The following is a 7,264-nucleotide window of genomic DNA, read 5'->3' as shown; positions in this document are numbered from 1 at the left end:
CTGCCCTCGCGCCGCGGCGTCGCCTTCCCGCGCGGGCTCGGGCGCTCTGACTTTGAACTTGACACACGGAGTCAGCCCGCCGGCAAGTTTCTGCCCCAGTCGATGTGGCCATCTGAAGAGAAAGCGGTACCGAGGACTGGAGGTCGCCGTCTCTGTCCCCGTCGATCCCATGCCGGGCTGGCAGTAACCAGCAGTGGAGCTGTCAGGTTTTCAGGTGCAGGTCTCTGTCTGGCTCCCTGGGGCAGGGCCGGCTCCGGGAGCAACGTGCCGCTGGTAAGAACGTGGCTGGGGGGAGCACACTGTCGCAAGGTTAGCAGGCAGTTGTCACAGGCGTGAGCCTGTCCCCACAGCTGATGGGTAGTATCTGAAGTCCGGTCTTAGGGTCAGCGCCCTGCGAAGGACACGGCAGTGCTAACGCCGAGATCCCTGCGTGCGGGTACAAGGCTTGGAAGAAAGTTCCAGCTCACAGGCACCAGCCTCCAGACTGTATAGCCCTCGGTGAAATTGCCTACTTAAAAAGGGGACAAAGACAGTATAGAGATGCTGGGGATGAGAAAAGCAAGAGAGACCCCAAATGGGGAAGGAAAGGATGTTTCAAGCTTGGATGTGAACACCTGCGAGGCACCACTGCCACCATGCAGGTATTCACAGCTCCAAAGGCACAGATGCCACACCAGCGTCACATCGGCATTAGCATCTCAGCCGAGGCAGAGGACTGAGCAGGTTTTTTCTCTTGAATGGGGCTCTCTGAGGCTGCCGGCAAGATGCCTTGGCATGCGGAGAGCTGCTCGTGCAGCGCCGCTTCAGCAGTCCGGGGCTGGGCGTCAGCAGGCAGAGCTGCCATCCCAGCACAGCCTGTCTGGGCAAACAGCACCACTTGCTCCCTGGCTTAACACCTCCAGCCTCAGAGGAACTTACCGCGATCCCGAGGACTGGCAGAATGAGTCGGGGAAAAGTTAGAGCAGTCTGATGCACCAAGGTGAACGGGTATTTTAAGGGTGCAATACAAGATAATTTGGTTCTGTCTCTGTACTGCTACATGTTTAAAGTGCCACCTAAAATGGCAAGCATCAATGATAGTTAATAGTCTACAATTTCTAAATGTTTTGTTCACCTTAATTCCTTCTTCAAGCAATTAATACATAGAAAAAAATTTAATCAGCCGTGAAGAGAAGCCTGCCTCTGAACAGCACACATGCAGTTACCACTCTGCATATGAATTGATGTCCTTTGTGCTGTTGTAGTTTGGTTTTTGGTTGTTCGTTTTCTTTTCTTTTCGTCCCTGGTTTATATTAAAATGTGAAGCTTGGCTACTAGTTCAGAGAAGTGGAAAGTTAAGTCCTGTATTTACCCGCAGAGGATGCAGGGCATAGGCAAGCGTCCCTGCTCCAGAGCACTGAGGAATCTCAGCCCTGACCTGAAGAGACCCAGCAGGGTGAGGAGGTAGTTTCCTCTTCATTAATCCCTTAAGGGGCTGTTTAGATCTCCACAGTAATGACACGCTCTGATTTCAACAGCTGTGCTCTAGGAACTGACCAAGACCCTCTCAAGATTATCAGGTGAAGTTGTTAGGAAGCAGTCTGTTCTAAGCTTGCCTCCCTATGTCTCTGAAATGGGGGAGTGTCTTACGTGCACAGATAAGAAGAAACACTTAATGAGTGTTCTGCACATACCAGCACCAGCTCCCTAAGGATACTGCATTGTAATTACAGACCTAATGCAGTCATTCTAAGAACATGGTTAAAATTGGTGCACAATCCAGATGAGCGATGGTGACACGCATTTCTCAAGGAATCAGACATGGGTTGATTAGAGTGGTGGCACCAGTGACAGCACTTAACAGAAACAGCCAAAGCATTTGGTGGTGCAACACTGCTGAGTTCAGTGGGCTTACATCAGGTACGAATGTCTCAGCTTATTCAGTTATCTGAAGATAACGGTGGGATTAACACACAAAACCACTGCCCGTGTACAGTATATGCTGCGTAAATGCACTGTATGCTGAGTGCACGAGAAATGCATGCACCTTACCCTGCGACTGCACAGAGATGAGAACAAGCTGGATATGTTTAGGGAAATACTCTCATGGCCAAGCTTCATTAAGGATGTGATATGGGGCAACAACAGTGCTAAAAAGAGCTTTTCATGTTCTAATTTGAAGCTGTTCTTCAGTTTTCTAACATTAGAAAATTGTAAAGGTAGCATGCGTATTACCTTTTAGAAAAAGAACCCTGAAGTCTGTGGGATCTTAGTAATTAGCTTTGTGTGGTGCTAAGAATTTAAGAGAAACATCATCTAGCATCTGTCCTCAAACACAGCATTAGGGCAGTGTTTTGCTGAAATGGAAACGGTTAACTCCTTGCCACAAACCTTGCAGAAAGACTGATGAGAGGGGAAAGCAGTTAACTGCTTCTGCCTTTCCCACTCCAGTGTCTGAGGGAAATTTCACTAACTCAACAACTCCACTTTGAGGCCAAGGGATGCCAGGCTGGATTGTGTATGCTGAGAAAGCATCCTTTCCCTTCGCTTCCGTAACCCAGGCGCCTCAGCAGGTCCTGTCCTCACTGGCTCTTTCTCCCTCCCTGTTCAACCAGGCACCAGAAAGTCGGGGAAAGGCAGAGAGGAGAGGGAGCAAAGGGAACTCCCTTCACCCCTGCTACGACAGCCGCACACACTGGCCAGCGCCAGGCTGTGCCCTGCAAAGGGGTGCAAGCGCGGAGGCACCACTGCGTGCAGATCCTGCCACAGCAGCTGTCCCTGTGCTGGAGTGGCTTCTCCCCTTCCAAAGGTGACTGCACCTTCCAGTCAGCTGGGATGGGAGGTTTCTGCTTTTCCCTCTAAGCAGAGGGTGGCAAGGCAGAGACTGTTTTCTGAAACCTGCTTTGAGTACAGCTGTGCAGCAGCATCCAGGTGTGCAGCCCTGCTGCTGGGAGCCTGGGTGCCCCGGGAGCAGGGGTGCCCCAGGAGCAGGCTGCGTGGGATGGGAGAAACCGCTGCTGCGAGGGTGGGGAGCGGCACGACGCAGCAGCACGGGAAAGGGGGTCATACTCCCATTTAGAAGCGAGGTTTATCATTTATGGAGCTGTTCTGCAGCCCCTGCTCTGCCATCCCTGCACTCCCCTTGTCTGTCAGTCGGAGAGAACCTCTGAAGCACCTCCAGTTAGCCGGGAGGCAAGAGATGGGGTGTAGGAAGGCTTAATGGAAGTGTTTCTTGCTTTAGTGAGACAAAATGCCAGAGAAGAGGTGTTGACAGATGTGGGGGAAGGAAGAAATTGCTCTGATTCAATCCAGGAGGGGGGTGATAATGTGAAGAAGCAAAGAGCAACAGGTACCAACTCTCTGTCTGTCTGTTTGCCAGTGAGAGCTGTACAAAGCAGCTGCCCCAAAGAGCTCCTGCTATGGCAGTGCCACCAGACACGACCAGGAGGGTCAGTCAGAGAAGTAGCGATGCTCACTGCGGATACCTGGCTTTGACCCTCATTCTTGCTTCAGGAGGAGATGCAGTGGCCACTGAGTTGCCTTGCGTGCATTCACCTTCCCCATCAGGATTATAGAAGCTGCTGCCGAAATGACAGTGGCAGCGTTTCCTAGACCGGGGCCCGGCCTGATCCATGCTTCCAGGGGTCTCCTCCTGAGAGTGCAGAGAGGCAGAGTAATCTGGCTTTCTTACTGCGTGATTGCTGGTTCCGCTTTGCTCCCTCATCATTCGCCTACCTGGGGAGTGACTTGGCTTCAGGGGTCATCACATCCCAGTGCTGCAAAGTGCAGGCATACCCAGCACCCTTACAGCATCCTCAGCAGATAACAGTCTTACACTGATGCCCCAGTGAAGTGCCACGCTGGACTTTGGGAACCTGGGCTACAACGTTTCTTCTATTCATGCCTGAGGCTTCTGTTTAAAACCCATCACGCTGATTTAAACACAGATTCAGGACTTTGCGAGCTTGGGAAAGCAGCCCGGACACGCTTGGGTGCTCCCAGCTGGATGTGCAAACAGGTAGCTTTTGTGTCAGACCTGACAAGGTGTCGCAGAATGGGGAGACAACCCGGGTCATTCCAAGTCCAGCCGTGAACAGAGCATGCTCAGCTGGCTCCATGGGGAAGCAGAGAAGCTGTAGTCCTGATGTAGAGGAACATGTAAGCTCAGCCAGGGTGCCTAACCTGTTTAACACGCTTCGAAGGGAGAGGTACACATCATGGACCTTCCCCTAAGAGATGACAGACTGGCTGTCCTCGCACAGCAAGGTGTTGGATTGACACACAAGTGTAACATTTGCACTGTGCCTGTGCCAGCTGCAGGACCGTCACAGGCAAACCGAAATGATGAACTGGTCCTTCTGGAGCCTTCTCCCCACATGCATCTTGGAATACGGAGGCTGTTCAGGAGGTGTGCGAGTCAGGGTCATTGTCCTGGCAAGGCAGGTACTGCCGGTGGGCTGTGGGCTGAGCATCCCAGATCTAGGAGACCACCACCATGCAAGGGGTAGGAGGAGCGAGACCTGAAGGGCATTGCCATCTCTGCGCTTACAGCTGCGACCTAGGTCGTAGCACAGGTCGGGAGGGGGACAGGTAGCAGTGTTTGTTGATGAGTCATGTGGCACGTAATGCCCAGTAAACACCATAGCAAGGCAGAAGGTAGGTGTACGTACAGCACACAGCAGTGCAGAAGTGTGTCTGACCTGTTCTGGATTCCTACCATCTACTGCCTGGTATATTCTTCTGCAATCACAGTACAGGCTTCTGATTAAAGACGGCATTTCCAACACCTGAATAAATAGCCTCTCATAACAGCACACACGAACAATAGAGGTGCTAAAGGAAGATCTCAAAATATGAGTGGGAGGATTGTTACATGCAGTTATGACCTTGAAAAAACAGCACTCGTACAGCTGTTGCTCATTAGCTAGAGTTCACACAATGAATACGAACTGAACCCTCCTGAGGCCTGATTCAACCCCCCTTTTATTCAACAACCATACTTTCTCTGACTTAAAATCTGAATTGGACGGAAAGCCAGCACATTGCATCCTGCTTAAAGGAGGACAAATAAATTGGCAGAAGTGTAGCTCTGTATCAGAGCAACCAAAGGGCACTGCAGCACATTACAGCAGCACTACTGGATAGAAGAGAGCAAAACTGCTGCTAACCTGCTTAAAATGAGTCACTTCCTATTGTAAAATAAATGTTTTTTCTTTAAGGAAAGAAGAAATCGTTATGAAAAAGAATAGAAGCGTTAGAGTGTTCCTGCACAGAAACGGTGACAGCAAGGCGTGCAGCTAGGAGCGATTTAGTTTGGCCAGCGTGTCTGGAGACTGGCCACTGAAAGCCTTGCAGCCTGGAAGGCAGCAGGTCGCTGAATCCATGCGCATGCGGAAGGCAACTCGACTGTGCATCTCTGAGCATACGACCACTAACTTTGGCTTTCTTCCGACACATCAGTAGGAAACAACACTGTCAGGGCTGTAATGATAACGAGGTGCAATATTTAGGAGGCTCAGTAGACTATGAAGTGCACAACCTTGCATGGCAGGCTGCTGAAATGGATGGGGAAAGAAAAACTCCAAAGGAGATTTTTCCTTGAAATGACAACGACACAAAAGAGAGAGCACAGCCAGTTTTCACGGTAGGTGGGTAATGCAGAGCCCCCAGTTGTTAAGAAGTCAAGCCATTCAGAAGCACTAGGCAGCCTAATATCCTGCTGTTCTTCATCCATCCCCTTACTTAGTTCTCTCCTCCTCCTCCTCTTTCTGCTCCCCTCCGTAAAATGGGGGTGAATCAGCAGAAAGAAGCCAGCAGAAGGCCTTCATCCACATACATCAAACCGATCGGCTGGAGGCAAACAACTGACACGGGGATGTCCTGATGGTGCGCTTTCTGCTTGCACACACCAAGTGCGAGGCGTCCCTGGCCACAAAAGCTTTCACCTTCTGTTTCAGGTGGTCTTCTTGAGCCTTTAATCCCTTTTCCTTTTAACTCCGAGACAGCAGAAAAGGAAACAAAGCCGAACTCAACCCACCAAATATCACAGGAAACCTTGCACACAAGGCCGTTTTCCTTCTGCAGAGTAAAGATACATCTGTATGTAAGATCCTAAACCCCAGTGTCCAGAGCACTGTTGGTGCCACTCTGTGGGTCATCTGATGGGAGAAGAAGGTGCTGGGTTGCCCCCTGGAACACCAGTGTGCTTGTGCAGAGGGAAGGAAGTACAGGCAAGCAAGTAGGACCAGAATTAGCAGTACAGAAGATGACAGAAAGGAGTTTTAGCCCTTTATCCATGGAAAAGGAGAGAAGCCTGCCTATTGAAACACTGAACACATCCTTTTCACTGAAATTCACTGTTGTCTTCCACCACCTGAAACAGAGTCCCTGGAACGTACAGTCATTTAACTTCTCCATCTTTTCAATCATATGGTGCACTGACTGCACGGATAGGTGCACGAGAGGTTGCTTTTGGTTTCAAGACAAATTACCTGTCAGTCAGTTAGATCAGACTGGGATATTTCACAAACATTTGTTCATTCCAGGTGTGTTTTCTTCAGTGCCCAGACTAGCACACCAAAGAGTGTTGTATCTAGTATGGATACAGTTTATTCTCCATGAGGAAAATAAAGCCAAACTGATGTTTTTACATAGTCTGTAATTTCCTGCACATTGTGTAAAGTTGGCATAGTCTCTGAGAAAGCTTGGCCATGGGCCTTGCAAGCATGAACTCCTATTGCATTAGCTATTGCTTTAGGAAGACATAAAGACTGGTTTATTTAGCAAAACCACAATGAAAGGTAAACATCTTCTTAAATATTCATGTTCAGTAAAGAATTAATGCCAGTGCCCTTAGGAAATCATGTCCTCCCACCATCCTAGTCATCCCATCGAATACTTTTGGCACTTGTCTCAGTGCTTGGGCATTCGATATCAAAAGGGTAGAATGGGAAGCATGCCTAGCAAGTTGAGGGAGGGGATTCTCCCCTGTACTCTGCTCTTGTGAGACCCCACCTGGAGTGCTGCGTCCAGCTCTGGGGCCCCCAACATAAGAAGGGTTGGAGCGAGTCCAGGGGAGGCCACGGAGATCATCAGAGGGCTGGAGCACCTCTGCCATGAGGACAGGCTGAGAATTGGGCTTGTTCAGCCTGGAGAAGAGAAGGCTCCGGCGAGACCTTATAGCACCTTCCAGTACCTGAAGGGGGCCTACAAGTGTGCTGGGAGAGGACTTTTTACAAGAGCCTGTAGTGATAAGACAAAGGGCAATGGGTACAATTTGAAATCA

Source organism: Eurypyga helias, unplaced genomic scaffold, assembly GCF_000690775.1.
Source record: "Eurypyga helias isolate BGI_N326 unplaced genomic scaffold, ASM69077v1 scaffold40104, whole genome shotgun sequence".
Lineage (NCBI taxonomy): Eukaryota > Metazoa > Chordata > Aves > Eurypygiformes > Eurypygidae > Eurypyga > Eurypyga helias.
This window is presented reverse-complemented; position numbering follows the sequence as displayed.